This window comes from Dermacentor silvarum, chromosome 8 (genome assembly GCF_013339745.2).
Source record: "Dermacentor silvarum isolate Dsil-2018 chromosome 8, BIME_Dsil_1.4, whole genome shotgun sequence".
Lineage (NCBI taxonomy): Eukaryota > Metazoa > Arthropoda > Arachnida > Ixodida > Ixodidae > Dermacentor > Dermacentor silvarum.
In genome coordinates, this window is record NC_051161.1 from 34,333,032 (window position 1) to 34,349,805 (window position 16,774).

The following is a 16,774-nucleotide window of genomic DNA, read 5'->3' on the forward strand; positions in this document are numbered from 1 at the left end:
TTCCACACGAGCTGTTTTAGAAGACTCGATACCTATTTAAGAGCAACAGCGTCCTTAGGAAAACCGGTGGCAGACACCTTACGAGGAGCCTCCCTATAAGCAATTTCGACTCCAAGCCGCCGTCTTGGCTCGTCTTGAGCAACGGCACAGACATCGGCAACCCGCAAAGCACCGCGGGACGCAATGGGGATTTCCCAGCTGCAGGAGACGCGACGACGGAACAGGAACGTCGGTATAGCATAACGAGCCCGTCTTTCGCCAACAACTCCGCACCCAAGTCAGTGTGCCCTTTTTTGTTCCACAACACTCCGTCGCGCGAGAACTTTCCTTCTCAACCGCTCATGGCGTTTTCGCGCTGCGCAAGCGACACGCATAATCCAGGCGAAGTCAAAAGAAAAGACAAAAACCGAGCAAGGATTGGTGGCGCACGGTTAGGCGAATTGCTAGGCCGCGGTAGGCGCATTGCGTCTCTCGACAATGTGTCGCGCTCAGCCCCCTACTCCTGTCGTTCGAAGGCGCGGAAGAGGAAACCAACCGTGCTATTCCGCTTGGACGAGAAGGACGGGAATGCAGGGAAAAGAAAACGTAGATGAACCTCGGAAAGTGATGGGTGATCCGGAGGGGGGGTAGAAGCAGTGGAGCGTTGAAAAGAAAGCCACTCCTCCGGCCGCATTCGAAAGTCGGACGAGAAGACCCGAGGAGCGAAACGCGTAATCCTTGCGGAATGCGTGCGCAAGGGCGTGCAAAAAAAGAAAACAAACACACACACACACACACACACACAAAAAAAAAGGGGGGGGGGGGATTCCTCGACGTCGTCGAAGTTATCTTCTGTGTCTAAGCCCTGACGGGTCGTCGCTGCTGTTCTTATCTCGAGGCAGCTTCTTCTGATTATTTCCACCAATTTTCTTTCTTACCCCCTTAGTCCTATTCGTATTTCTTTTCTTTTTTTCGCTTCGTCGAGCATTTCGACACGGCGCCTGAGACGTGCTTGCGTATACACGCCTGGCATGCAAGTAGATTTGTACGACTCGCCTCTCGCGGTATAAAAATGTGCCAGTTTGCGTCGCTTTATTTTTACTTTTATTTATTTTTTCACATTATTATTTTTATTTCTTTTCTTTGTCTCTCTGGGATGGGGATCTGTGCGAGGAATGCAAAACGCCGACCGCGCGGCTTGTGCAAGGTACGCGCCAGACGTGACTCGCGTGGGAATCGAAGTCCAAATCCTCACCGGCGACGCCTACGCAATTAGAGTGCCTGCAGCTGCAGAGTGCGAACTATGCAGAGAAGCTCATACGTGCGGATGAGATCGTAGGTCTAGAAAAGAAAAAAAAGCAAACCGTATATCGGATACGAAACGTACATAGGGAAAAAAGTGTATGGGAGCGTCTGTCTCTCTCTCTCTCTTTCCGGCCATGGAGAACCTAGGCGCTTGATGAGCGTGAGAGAGAGAGAGAAAGAGAGAGCTATCAAGAGTAGAAGAAAACGCCTCGCGCGCAATTCCAGCGTGCCGTGCGAAAGAACGCTACTAAAATGCTAAAGGAGCACATGCACAAAAAAGGATTCGAATGTAGGCCAATGTTGACGTAAGTTTTCCTGCATATTCTCTGAAGAATGTGGTGCGAGACCTACGCAAACAAATGCGGAGTTAGAAAAAAATTAATAAGTGAATTTTGCTTAAGAAGGATGGCTCCGTAAATTATGTTAGGTTGCGGTACGATGAGAATAGTTAGAGTGATGAAGCGAACATAAACAGAGCAATAGTGAATTTAGACGGAAATATGGAAGCGAAAGAAGCGGTCAGTTGACAAGACAGTTGTAAGTAAATGAAAGGAAATCAAAGAAGCACTAGGAGTATGTGATTTGCAAACTCTTGCCATAGTGCGCCCCCGATGAGAAATAGCAAGCGTTGGCTGTTTTTCATCAACTGTGATAATATGGCAATGTAACATGCATAGGTGTCAGTCCTTTCGACGTGCGCTTATGAAATGAAAGCTTCTCGCCAAAAAAGGGAATATAAACGTTATTAGTAAGCATGCTTGATTCACATGTGATAAGCATATAAACGCGCTATCATGAAGCGAAAGAACAAAAAGAAATAGCAAAAACGGAGAAATGCGCATAACATACTATGAGCGCTTAACACTTTGCACTTAAAGTGCTAGTAAAGAAACGCACTAACGTCACGAATTTCATACAAAGCTGTCACGCATCATAATGTCACATAATGTGGCTCGACTAGAGCCCCAAATAGTCATCTTTACTTTAAATCCTCCTCGCTGATATACTTCTGTGTCAGTAGTGACGTGGGTTACGTTGAAGGTGATAAATCGCAAAATTTTTGTGATCTGAAACCTAAAAAAATTCTAATGACGTTGACGCCAAAGTTTCGACTCAATGCTCTTGACTTACTGAAGCAACAAAAAGTTGTTAACAGAACAAGGTGCTATCTAAATTTGTTAGGTCGAAACATCAACAGGCCCGCTGAACTACCATAGATGACGAATCTGGTGCGCACGAAGAGGTAAATAACAAAATTTATCGCAAATAAGCAGCAGCGGAGCAAACTGTTGCAACACGCGTCGCTTTGTGCCCTAAAGGCACGCAAGGTAACTCGAAAAGTTGCACATTTAAAAAAAAGGAAAGAAAGAAAACACAGGCAGAACGGAACCAAAAGCAAGAATTTATTTTCATTAAACTGTTAAAATGTTTTGTCAGCATGCGCGTGTTAAAAGTAATGGTGTCGACAACGACAGCTTTAAGAAATGCCCAAGCTACATATGTGCTAGGTTAAATTGCAAGTCGACGCGTGCTATAATTAACGTAATGAGTACAACAAATGAACCTCATTGTTACTATACTTCTGCTAGGAATTGCAAGCCATTGCGCCAATACATACACAGTTGGACGCGATTAAAAAAAATGAAGAAGAAGAAAAGAACGTTTCGGCGACAGGAACATAGCGTGCGCACGTCAGAGGGGAATTACAATTCGCAACGGTTTCCCAACGCGCTTAGTTGCGCTTGTGTACGACGACAATTACGAAGCCAGTGCTCTGTGTGGGAGTGCACAGCGGCGGTCGTTACGAAACGTTAGTTGCACAAACGGTTTCGAAATTTGTGAGACATTATAATCTCGCATTGACGATCGCACTAAGGCTTATTGCTTCGGCGCTGTATCGCTGAACAAAGGCCGTAATGCCGTGATCATTTATCGACGGCCTCAGACGTATGACTATTGCAACCGCCACGTGGTGTGTTAAGCCGCATTCGAGCTGAAATTACCCGAGTGTGAGCGCCGGTATCAAGGTATTTTGAGAGTACGATACTCGCTGTGGCGCGGCTCGTGCACTGAACGAGTGGTTTTCGTGTTCGCCTAGCTTAATGGGCTTATATTCAGCGCTACAAATTGGCAGTTTCGCCCGAATTCAAAGCTTTGAAAGGCATAGCTAGGTTTACCGTTGCTCTAAAGACGACTCATAATGCTGGCATGGCGAGTAGCGTCTGCAATGGTGTTGCAGGCGCCGCACCCTCGATGCCGAGTGACATGAGACCGGAGGAAAACCACCGGCGTTTGTCAGCGCTCAAAGAAATAATTACATATATTTAGCTCGACGTTTAATGTTTATTACGCTCAGAAATATGTGTTCAACAGGGTAGTGCATGCACACAGATGCTCATCAGAAACTCTAATAGAGAGTTTTAGCGTGTCGGTGTTCCTGCAAACGCAGGCGGAGGTTACGTGAGCGGAGGCGTAAAGGGTAGACGCCGGAGTGGTGACGCCACCTGGTAGCGCAGATAGAACAGATAAATGTGTAGGTCACACAAACTACAGCAGGCTAATTCAGCCATTAGAGGCACTGGGTATAAGCTATGCATCAGATGCTATATGTGCCATTTCCGGACCAGAAGACAATTTGCCGCCAGCTCCCACCAGCAGGAAGTTGCCTTTTCTTGCATGTTCGTTTTATTTCTTTTTTTTGTCGGTATAATGATTTAATGCTGTTTATTAACAGGGAGGCAAAGTGGTCAAAGGCAAGTGTCAGGCAGTCAAAAATCAAGCGGCAAGAGCTCCTGCCTAGCAATTAGCACCAACTCAGCGCCTCCTTCACTACATTAAGCATAATATAAGTTATCCCAAAGCTCACCCTCATTTGTAATTGACTCTACGTTTCAAGTAAAACAGCACGTTTTGTGTTCCTTATTGGACACTTTTTGTGAGCTGTTTTTATTATGTGATTTGAACTTAGGATTCAGTGCATTTTATTTATTTATTTATTTATTTATTTATTTATTTATTTATTTATTTATTTATTTATTTATTTATTTATTTATTTGAACATACTGCAGTTCCGAAGGGCAATCGCAGGAGTGGGTAGAAGAAAATACAGAGATGGCGAAGAATTTCTGTGAATTGACCATAAGATAAAGTGTGCTTGACTTATTTATATGAGTTTAGGTTCGAGCGCAAGACAGGTGTAATTGGAGATCGCAGGGAGAAGCCTTCGTCATGCAGTGTACATAAATACAGGCTGATGATGATGCTGATGCTGATGATGATGATGATGATGACTATAGGTTCGAGCGTGCTTTTAGTTTGATGGCGTCTTATGTGATTTATTTGGTTCCTGTGGTCTTAGATGCTTTAATAGGAGTAGCTGGTGCCGCTTATATACTACAGGCGCTAAGATCTCCTAAATATTGTGCAAAAAAGATTTACTTTTCTCAGTACGTTCCTCGGCTTCATTGTCTGTTGGCTTCGTATGCCTTTGATAACATTGTGACGTAAGTGTATGCGTCAAATAAAGAAAGAACAAACAAGAGGGGGAAATTGGAAAATAGAGAAAGTAAATAAGAGCGCCCGAGCGTGTGTGTGCGTATTTGCATACCTTAATGCATAATCTGAAACACGATAGTTACACAAGCGACTACACAGGCACTGGAACTGGTACTTAAAAAGTAAGAAACAGCGCAGCGCGAAAGAAGAAGAAGGAACTCACGTTTGTAAGAACGCAAGAGAACAAGCCTGGCGCATAAGGTCAGACGACAAGGCAAACTCTGGGGCCATGTTAGAAAAAGAAATAAGAAAGAAAGGAAACGGGTCTGGGATGGAAGTTTCCCGAGGAACTCGGCAATAAACACGCCGGGACAGGCGGGATGGTCGCGCCGCCAACTTTCGCCATGTGCAAATAGAGGGACGCTTCTCCCCCGCCCGAAAGACACCGAAAGACAATACGAAGATCCGGGCCGCACAAAAATGGCGGCGACGAGTTGCCGAATGCCGCCGCGTTGCCCTGGGAGACGTGCGTTTCGCCGAAGGATGCTTTCTTCGGGGGCGCACTCTCCTCTGCGCGCCTCTGTTCTGATATCGCCGTGTGGCGAAGTCGGACGACGCGACGCTGTCGTCTCGAAATGCTGCGGGCCATAAACCTCCCAATGGCTGAGAAGACGGCGCGCAAGTAGGTACAAAAAAAAAAAGAAGATGCGTCATAAAATAAAAGTAAGGCGAAAGAGACGGCCCCGTTGTACCGTCTGTGTCCCCGAATTGTTTTAGAGTTGTTTCTCTTAGATTCAGTCGCGTGAAAGGGACATGTTTCTTTCAGTGTTCGTCACGCTCTGTATAAGACGGAGGCGATCGGAGGTCAAAGGACAGAGGACAGGTCGAACAAACGAATCTAAATTATTCATTAGCGGTGCTGGCTTGCTTGCTATTATGTTGCGTGTGTTTGTGCGTGTTTCGCGTGCGTTTTTTTGGTTGGTGCTTGCTTAAGGGGCAAGTGTAGTTGCGTGCCGGAGAGAGACGGGCGCTTGCGAACCCAAAGATCAGGATCAACGTCACTTTGGATTGCGATGGATCAGGGCCCCGTTTCGAACTTCCTGGACGGCGGTTGCAGTGCTGCCGGCAAAGATAATCGAACGCGCATAAACAGCCGGGATAATTAGTGCGAAAATGCAGTAATCCGCCTAGTGTAGAAACGCTGTCAACAAGGGTGAGAGAGTATTTCCCCTGTTGTGCCGTGTAATCTGAAGATTCTTTGTGGGGAGACCAATGTTTTCAGCCTCTACCGATGCGTTGAACGTGTGGACGGAGACCGCTGAACGCTGAAAACATCGCGGAAGCCACTTAATTCTCATGTACCCTGCGCATCCATCGGTTACACATCAGAGAACGCATCGAATCATAAACGCCAGCCGCGGTAGCTTAGTGGCTACGGAGTTGCGCTGCTATAGGCTTCAGGTGGTGGGATCAACCCCAGCCGTGGTGGTAGCACTTGAATGGGGGCAAAATGCAAGAAGCACTTGTTCACTTAGACTTAAGGGACGTAAAACTCCAGACTTAATTTTTTTTTCATGTCATCAGAAGCACATAGGAATTTTTGAGACTACAGATGTAAAGATATTGAAGGGCCGCATCCAGTCTTCCCCGCAAACCACTCTATACAGGCATGCGATATACGAAGCTTGGCAAATACGGAAAGCAGAAACATCCACCTTACTAATGTACGCATTACTTTAACGGGAACCCTTAGGCTCACAAACCTGCAGGTAGTCCGGAGCCTACCTATCGAATGCTCACACTTTGTGGGACAAACCTGTTGTCTCCGACTCAAGAAAGCATCATACTGACTATCTTACCACCCAACCAGCGTACCGGCAGCTGAGAGAAGGGGCTACTTTCTCCGCTAGAGCTAGCAAAAGTATGGTGCGCCTTCTGAATCAGGACGTCAAGAGTTCATGGGGCCACGTGTCCTGAGTGCACCAATGAAGCCTTAGCTGCGCTGCAACTAATAAATGTTCTTTCCTCCTCTTCCCTTCTCCTGATGCATTTGCGATAACTACGTCATGAAGGAAAACCAAAACTATTTCATAAGAATCAGAAGAACAGCTTCTAGTCAATATTATTTCTCGCCGTGCGAGAAATCACCACCTTCGCGGAAAGCTTCGCGTTCGTCCTTCGAGCAAGACAGGAAAACAAATGTAGAGCGTTTACTTTGCACAAATTTCGAACTCGCACACTTACGCTCTCGTAAAGCGAGAAAAAAAAATGAGACACCAAACAGAAATCCGTCTCGTTCCGAGCCCTCGCGCGCTCTCGTGTGCCGATGCATCGGTCCAGCAGACAGCAGTCGTACGCCACGCTCAAACAAAGCCAGATGCCGCACCCCGAAGGCACGCATACGCGGCTGAATGTTCCACGTCGACCCACCAAAAAAAAAAGAAAAAGAAAGACTCCAGGAAATTCATATTCCTCACGCAGAACGCTCAGCACCTTTGCGCGAGAACCCCGCAACTCCCTCCAGCGTCATCCCGTTGCAAAGACGACTCTCATGTTTCTTTAATTTTTTTGTTTGCTCTCTCTTATTCCATCCATGCACCGTTTGACTTCCATTCGAAAGTACGGCGCTGCAGGCATTTCCCTAGCCTCAGCCTCCCTTCAAACGTCCGTCAACCTCACTCCCCCCCCACCTTATCCAGCTCTTGCCAGGGCATGCAACATCAGTCTCGCATCGTATCGGCGTCTTTCCACAGCTCCACACACCCGTAACAAAAAAGCTGGCGGCTAAAGAACAAGCCAAACAGAGGCGTTGTTCATGCAAATCACGGTGAAGAGCGAAGCCGGGATGGGTTCAGCAAAGAATGGCCGCTCATTTGCTTGGGAAGCGCGGCGTTTTGTTTGCCAAACGAGAAGCTATAAAGCGACGTGGGACGCGGCGATAGCCAGTCGGCCTCGGCGTCTCGGCACTATTTGCACAAACGAAAATGCCCGACGGCGGCCGGCTCGTCCCTCGCGTCGCTCTTCGGGCATGCAGGCACGTTCTGGAGATCGGCTCTTTGCAACGGAGGGCGGCGAAATAAATCAACGCGAAAGCGATTAAGCAGCAATGCCAAAGCACGTACGAACAAAGGTAAGTACGAACAAAGCCTAGCCTGAAGCGCAAGGAATGTTTGCTCTTTAGTGCGGGGCCAGCCGTTACACCTCGTGTAGCACGTCTCTCGAGTACGTGACCCTAATCTGAGAATTTTTCTTTTTTTTTTTTGCTGTCTCAATAGCGTTTTACTCGCCTCTTCGGCTGTTTACAGACATTACGCGAAGCCGTGACGAAGCATGCCCTACTGTTGAAAGGGCGATCCTTGGTAAGGCAGGGGTAAAACGTAGCTCAGCATTAATGCCCGAGGACACGCATAACGTCAAGCGGTTCTTATCTAGAAAATAAAATGAGCTTTCCATAAGGCAGCAGTAACGCGTTTTCTTGTTCTCAGAAGCATCGGTTAGGACTACTGATGTAAAATCGCATGGTTATTGGCTAGAGCGCGCTAACTGGTCTCGTTTGCTGCGAACCTATTGGATTGGTGGGTTCTTTGCGATATACGAATAAAGCAAGCAAGCAATGGGTTATGCGGAAGCCATGTCTTCTAGCTTTCAAGGAGAATCTGCCATTGTCAAAGAAGAGCTTCGTTTTCCTTATGCCTTCTCTCTCTCTCTCTCTCTCTCTCTCGTTTTCCTCAGCCAAATAACTAGAGGTTCTGGCCTAGAATCTTAGCCAACATAACTATAAAGAGATGATGTGGGCCCCACTCTGGTAACCCTCGCCTAAGCATACGTATGCAAGCGCACGCAAAGAGGGAAGTCCTAATACAGATGGAGTGCTTCTCACTAAGAAGCTGGAATTTCTGTCAGCGTGTGCGTAAACCGCTCTCATTGCACTTACGATGAGATCCGGAATCAGCGAAATAAGGGCCCTAAGGAGAAGATGTCGACGGAGTAGGCACTTCTGCAGTCTTTCGAAAACAATGTTACTTAGAAAGCGGCTCCGCCTGGAAGGAGAAAAAAAAAAAACTACGCTGTAGGCGGAACGTTATCTACCGGTAATAGTTATAGTGATCACTGATTCTCCCTGCGAGCCCACGGGACGGGCGAGAATGAATTAGGTTAGCGATGAACAACGTTTGACGAACGCTCGCGTATAGTATGGAGGAGAATGTTCAGCTGAACAGCGTGAATTTGGTGTGCAGAGCGCATACCTGCCCTACACGACGAGCCCCTACTTAGCACTAGCATTTTACTCTTGTATACCTGTCATGAAGCTGCGTAGGCACTGTTCCTTCATCTTGTTTTCCTATTTTTGGAGATACTCCTGATCCAGTCGTGCCTACCTGGTCTCCTTAATTTACTCACGCACTTGCATGAGCTACTGTACACAAGGCGTGGCATTAGTCAACGGCTTTCGGGGTTGATATCAACTTCGTGGAATGCGAAAATGCACACAAGGGCAGGTCGGCTCTTCATAAGGAAAGGCGGTCGCTGAAAGGCGCTCCTTATAAAATACAGAAGACGTGAAGTGAGATCACACCAAGTCTAAATACAGAAGAGGTTGGTGAAGGCAAAAAAAAAAAAAGAATAAGAACTACGTTCGGAGCACTGGTGTAATAGAGGCAGCAGATGTGGCAACCGTAAGGCAGGTTTTTATTGGCTCAGGCGCCATTCGACGTGAATCGATACGAGATCAGGACGGTCATCAATTATGCTTGAATTCATTTTTACACGTATGTCGTTGATTTTTTTTTTTACAACTGTCTATCAGCGAGATGTTATGCTGTTCCGCAGAACCGAGACGTCCTACGCCTCAGCGCGAGCTGGTGGCGCATTTCGCTTCCAGAGTCCCAAGCCTCACCGAGCGTCCGTCCCGTCTTGGCCGTGGACAGGAAACAGCCGCAGCGAGCATTCTCCGAGCCTCATCGCTTTTGCGTCCGCGAGTGAGCGCGCGATTTAGAACTCGGGTCGTTCTCAAAACGTCACGGCTGTGGTGGCTTTCCGATCCCCCCCTCACCCTGCCGCTTTCTCGCGAAAACCCCCCTTCTATAGGCGTTGCGTCAAGTCGCGCGGTCCGCCGCCTCGGCCTTTCTCTCTCAAACACTCCTGATGTATTTTTTATTTAGTCTCCCGTCTTTCATCGTGCGCACCGAGGGCTTCTTTACGAGCGCCCAGAAGGCGAGTCGGCGACGATGCTTCTCCCCAAATATCTGCGTCATAAGCGAAATGACGGGAAGCTCGGCGGTTCAGTATAGACACCAAACAACCACCGCCTCCCACTCTGCCGCCCCCCCCCCCTCCCCCACCCCCACTCCTGGCTTCCACGGAAAAGACCCTGGCGTCATATCCGCACAGGGCCCTACGCGGTCTTCTGGAAACTGCTACGACCGTAAACGTTACTGGATGCGTTGTGTGTCTACTAGATAGTATGGCCCTTTTTTGTGTGTTTTCTCCTAGCCGCGGTATCGTGGCCGCAGAATGCGCGCGTTTGCCTCCTGAACGACGAAACCTCTTGAGTCGCCCGCCGTTCAGGTTATGAGCGTTGTTGAGGAGAGAGGCCAAAGCCGCTATCCGTCGTGCTTGAGATGATGAGCTCTTACGGCTCGTCTGTATACTTTCCGTCGTCATTTTCGTGGTCGGTAAAGTGTCCGCTTCGGGAAGGAGGCGACACTGAAACGACGATGAAGGCGACAGGCGTATCGCAGAACGCCTTCTTGATCGAGATTCAGTCCAATGTGTACAGGTTGGGCCGAGTTCATGGGTCTCGGTGCGGCGGGTGATGTAGGCTTGCTTTTGCATGCGCGGATGTAAAGTCGTTTAAAATATGACACGGATATTTTCTAAAATATATAAAACTCGTTATATGATTTGAAATGTTCTGGCTGTGCCAGTGCAAGCACTTGCGCTGTTTGCACGCTAGCATATTTGTTTACTTTCGTGTGTGTTGCCACCAACGTACCTACGAGTCTCTTAAAGTGTTCGAGGAATTACATAAACTCAAATGTGATTATTACTGCTCATTGCGCTGGAGAAACAGAGTCCGTATATTCACGAGCAGTTCTTGATTAAGAACACTTCGCAAGAGCTGGCACCGGCTAATCACGACAGCTGACCCAAAGCTAGCAAGAGCAGCCGGACAATGATGAACACTCGTAGTGAACGAAAATACAATAAGGAAATTTGGGCCCCATGTTCACAAGTTATACCTATAAAATGGCTGCTTCGACCTCTGGGGAGATTAATCTTTAGGGAGCCGTCACGTTTTAAATGCTTTTGTCGTTCGTGGAGCGGTGTTTTTCACGGAAAGATGACAGCAAATGCAGAAATATTTGAACGCTAATGAGCGAAGTGCGATAGCTTTTACCTAGAGAAAAAAAAATGGGGGGGGGGGAAGAAAGAAAGAAAGAAAGAAAGAAAGAAAGAAAGAAAGAAACAAGAAGCCTAAGCCACATCGAGGTGCACAAAACAAGAGACCTGAATTCAACTCATCCGCCAAACTTCTCTGGCAGCAACGAATCTGAGAAAATGTCTGAGTAAGATCACCATTCGCAGCAGCAGCATCACACCATCATCAGCATCATCATCATCATTATCGGCATATATCCACTACAGGACGTATGCCTCTCCCATATATCTTCAATTACCCGTCTCTTGAGATAACCGACTCCATTCCAATGTCGACAACTTTCCCAATTCCATCACACCATCTAGTTCTCTGACGCGTTCGACATGTTTTTTTCTTTCCTTGGCACCCATCCTGTAACTCTAATCGACAACCGATTATCACCTCTACGCATCCAATGACCAACTCCGTTTCTTTCTCGCAATCTCAGCGGGAATCTCCCTGTTCGCCCTCTAATCCACATTGTTGCCTTCATGTCCCTAAACGTTGCGCATACCTCACTCAGGAGGAAGAAAAATACTTGTTTATAGAATACTATGAAATAAAATGTCAACTGGAGACTAAGCCCGTGATCCATTTGCTGTTTACCAGTGAACAAGTATATATAGAAGACAAACTGAAGCGAGCGTACTTTCTATTTCGCTTTCGGGGACGAAATATCAATCGCGAAACGTCGAAACCAGCGCACAACGGTTGTCTCTTTTTACGACCCGCGACCTTTACATTATGGAGCTAAAAGCATCCCGAAAGACACGTGCCCGAATAACGCAGTTCACGTAAACAAGAGACCGGACGACGCGTTCAATCAAGAGCAAGAACGCTGGTGCGGAATCTCATATGTCGCGGCGCGAGAAATCACCTTCATTTCAGTCCACGGCATCCGAGGAATCGGAGCGTTTTTTTTTTTCCGATCGTATTCCCTACGACGACCCACTGACGCTAATGGAATGCGTCGGTGGTGGCACATTCCGGCTCTTCTGCGCGTGCGCATTGCAGAAGAAGGACACGCCCTACCTTTCTTGGTAGCCCGGAAGCTGTCGTCCTTGTCGAGGCGCTCGATGCGCGGCACAAGCCGAGAGCGCAGCAGCACGCCGTTGTCGTTGTTGATGCGCTCGATGGTGACGCGGAAGGCGAACTCCTGCTCGTCGTCCGCATTGTCGAACAGGCCTCCTGCGAAACGACAGAGAGAGAGAGAGAGAGAAAAGGCTTCGTCAGTCACACATAGATAGATATATTGATAGATTTTATTTGCTCTGTACAATACATTCGCTTGTTTTATATTTGGGCAAATGAGTGAATCACGAGGAATAAGTAGAATAAGTGAATAAGGAATAAGTAGCCCCACTTCACCTCACGTATCATGGAGCTGCACACAAAAGCAGCAGTTAAACATACAGAAAAATCCTGCGCTTGCGTAGTTCAATTCCTGCTTAAATACTGCGCTTAACGTAGCTTAAATCCTGCTCAAATTCTGCGCTTGTGTAGTTCAAATCCAGCACTAGTGTAGCTCCACTAACGTGAAACCTGGGGAAGTGCGAAGCAGTGATGCGCCGGTGTTTTCGTTATGTTATTCTTGTGCTATTCTTGTCTTCATCCCGAAACCGGGAAAGAAGCTTGACTTGCAGAACCTCAGGCCCATATCTCTCACCTCCTGTTTAGGCAAAGTGCTCGAGCACGTAATTCTAAACAGGCTACAGAGCCACATGGATGACAATAATTACTTCCCGCACACCATGATAGGCTTTAGAGGAAATCTATCAACCCAAGACATCATGCTAAGACTCTCAGAAGAGGTCTTACACCCTATTCACAGGAAAAGAACTAGAGCTGTCTTAGCCCTAGATCTAACAAAAGCCTTTGATAACATTAATCATGAGGCAATCATGCTTGCATTGGAGAAACTCAATGTCGGACGCAAGACATACAACTACATCAAAGCCTTCCTCTCCGACAGGACTGCCGAACTCCAGCTAGGCTCCGTCGCATCTTCCATATTGCAACTTGGCAGCAAAGGAACTCCACAGGGATCAGTACTATCCCCTTTACTATTTAACATCTCTCTTATACCGCTAGCTACCGCACTTAGCACAATCCCTGGTTTGAGACACTCACTATACGCTGACGATATCACCCTCTGGGTTAATACCGGAAGTGATAGTGAGATCGAGGAAACACTACAAGCAGGAGCAGATCAAGTGTCATATCATGCGAATCAAATAGGCCTGTCATGCTCCCCCCAAAAGTCAGAACTTCTGATTATAAGGGCTCAACCACGAGCAAAGACACCTCACCCGGACATCAAGGTGATGGTAGATGGCACGTACGTGCAAGAGGTGCAGACCCTTAGAATTCTGGGGATGCACGTACAAAACAACGGAAAGAACGCATTCACCCTGAGCAAAATCATAGGATGCGTTAGCCAAACAAACAGGCTAATTAGACGAATAGCAAACAAGCATAAAGGCATGAAGGAAGCGGATCTCAGGCAACTTGTCCAAGCCTTCGTCCTGAGCCGCATAGTATATTCCCTTCCTTACCTGCACCTCTACCCGGCTGAAAAGAAGAAAATCGACTGCCTAATTAGACAGTCATACAAATCATCCCTTCACCTCCCTAGATACACGGCTAATGAGAAGCTCCTTGAATTGGGAATTCACAATACCCTAGAGGAGCTGGTCGAGGCACACAAGCTAGCCCAACTGGAGAGGCTATCCAAAACTCAAGTAGGAAGACACATACTGGAGGACCTGGGGATCCGATACGGATCCACACACACCTCAATATGTAAACGTCCCCTAATATACCACAGAAATTTAAGGATAGACCCAATACCAAAAAACATGCATCCTGAACATCACAAGGACAGAAGGAGAGCAAGAGCTAAAGCTCTACATAAACACTACTCGGGTCTGCAGGATATAGTCCACGTCGACGTTGCGGAATACCCAAGTCGAGATGCCTTCTCTATAGGCATAGTCAACAATCAAGGTCAGGCCCACTCCGCAGCAACAATTTGTTGCATGCATGCAGAGGAAGCAGAAGAGGCAGCTATAGCTCTGGCTATAAGTGGCACCACCGCGGAAATCATTTTTAGCGATTCCAAAACCGCAGTTAGAAACTTTGCCAGTGGCAAAATCCACAAACCGGCCATGCAAATTCTAAACAAATATCCACCGCCTGATCGCCAGATTCAAATCATCTGGGTCCCAGCACATTCCTCGCACCCAGGAAATGAGGCTGCCCACAATTATGCCCGAGGTTTCAGTCAGCCGGGCGGTGGAAGGCCTCGACCTGGGTTCAGCGAGGGATCGCATGGTGACATTCCATGAAATTACTATGCACTACCGCGAAGGTAGACAAAATACCCCCCTCCGCATAAATCACTGAATAAACTGCAACAGGTGACCTGGAGACAGTTGCAGACTGGCTCATTTGCCAACCCTTACAAATATTCACTAATATATCCGGGCTGCTTCTCACCTAAATGCAAGAACTGCGACGCCTATAAAGCGGACTTGACACATATAATGAGCGACTGCCCCGGGCTGAAACCTAGGGCGGAACTCGAGCTTAATAACACTTCAGACTGGGAGGTAGCGGTGTCCAGCTCGGATCCCGCGGTCCAGCTGCGGACCGTCAACTGGGCTTTGGAGGTCGCCGAAAGTCAAGGGCTTACGGCCACTTCACGCCGCCTAGCAGAAGAAACCCAGTAATTTAAATAACTCTGCATCTGACGAAAATAAAGTTTTCCCTCCTCCTCCTCCTGCACATGTGACGAGGAATCGAGCACCTGTGGGGTGGTGGCGCCCTCTCTTGCGGTGCACTGGTACCAGACTGGCGTTCCGGAAGCCATTTTCACGACTTTCTGCTAATTCCCGCATATCCAATGCGGGTATGCGCTAGACGTGATTTTATTATCGTTTATCGTGACGTAACTGACGAGCATATGATTTTATTGATGTCATGACCTATCGGTCATGTTAGTCATACATTCGTACCCTTCCATGCCACTTTTGGCATATACCAAGTGAACGAGACGCGCGTTTGCGGCAGATCCTGTTTTGGCGCGTGACCACGACGACATGACATCAAATTAGATGCCGACAGCCCGGGCCCCTAAAGTGCTTCGCACTTAAAATCCTAAACCTGGAGCTGTGGGAGGCACAACTGTCCAGTTCGGACCTGGAGGAGCAGCTGGCTCTCCTGGATCAGGTCCGGCGGGCGGTTTGACCTTATCCAGGTACAACCCTGGACTTGGACTTGCGTACTCTGACCATCTACTCCCCAAATCCTTTTTATTTTCACCAATAACGTTTATATCTATCTATCTATCTATCTATCTATCTATCTATCTATCTATCTATCTATCTATCTATCTATCTATCTATCTATCTATCTATCTATCTATCTATCTATCTATCTATCTATCTATCTATCTATCTATCTATCTATCTATCTATCTATCTATTTATCTATCTACACTCCAAAGTTCGAAGAAATAAACTGTTTACGAAATGCACGCACCTAAAAGGGGCACATTCAGCACTTTTTTTGGTTAAACTAAATTCATCAAAATTATCGTCATACGAAACATGACCAAGTTTGTGAGACACGGGTAGTCGCAACTACCATGGCGTGCCTCCGAATTACAACGCTGGCTTGGGCGCTGAAAGCGACGTGCCAAAATATCAAGCGCGTCAGTTCGGGTTGTACGGTCATTGGCCTCCTAAAAAGCCATATACGTATAAGCTAAGCCTTGTATATTGCTAGATGGAGCTTTTCATTGTCCTTTAAGCGTTGGGTTGTGGTATTTTCGTTTTTGCCATTCTTTGTCTTGTCTTCTTTCTTATCAAATGAAGACGCACTGCTTCTGCCTAAATACCCTTTGCACGCTCGTAAATTGAAAACAGCATTTTCAGCACGATTACGCAGACTAGTTAGAGTTAAGGTCAGGTTGATTCACGTTGAAGCACACGAGATTGTTTTTTTCCTAACTCCGCCGGCATGGAAATTGGGCCACCGCAAAACAGAGTCTAATGCCCGACCTCATGTGCAGCGCAACTCCACATATTCACCACGGCGCGTCCTATAGAAAATAAAGCAACCGGCGAATTCTGCTTATAAAAGACCTTCCAATGCTTTCAAATCATAATGTGAACTAGCAAACAGCGTTTAGGAATAAAATTTGCCTACTGGATGTTTAAAAAAAAATAAGAAAGAAAGAAACGACGGGTCCATACAGTATAGAACGAGCGAAGTTTGCCTTTCCGACTACAAGCGATAAAGAAGCAAGAACCGGGATAGCAGGAGCATCGGGAGGCCAGCGCACGAGGAATAATAGCCGACGGGTGCGCGAGACAGACGTAGAGAAAAGAGAGAAAGAGAAGGAGAGAGAGAGAGGAGGAGGAAAGGGAATAAGCACGAAGGGAAAGGAGGAAAACGAGGGTTCGATTTTCCGATGTTTGCTCGCCGCCGCCGGGACCCACACGGCATCGTCGTTCGTCGTCGTCGTCGCCACCGTCGGTACATTTGCGCGCTTCATGAGGCACGCCGGCG

General features: G+C 47.3%; 1 pseudogene; it reads right to left on the bottom strand.

The window, feature by feature from the left end:
• LOC119461003 (glutamate receptor ionotropic, kainate 2-like) overlaps window positions 1-16,774 on the bottom strand; it is a 310,204-nt pseudogene that overhangs the window by 156,824 nt on the left and 136,606 nt on the right.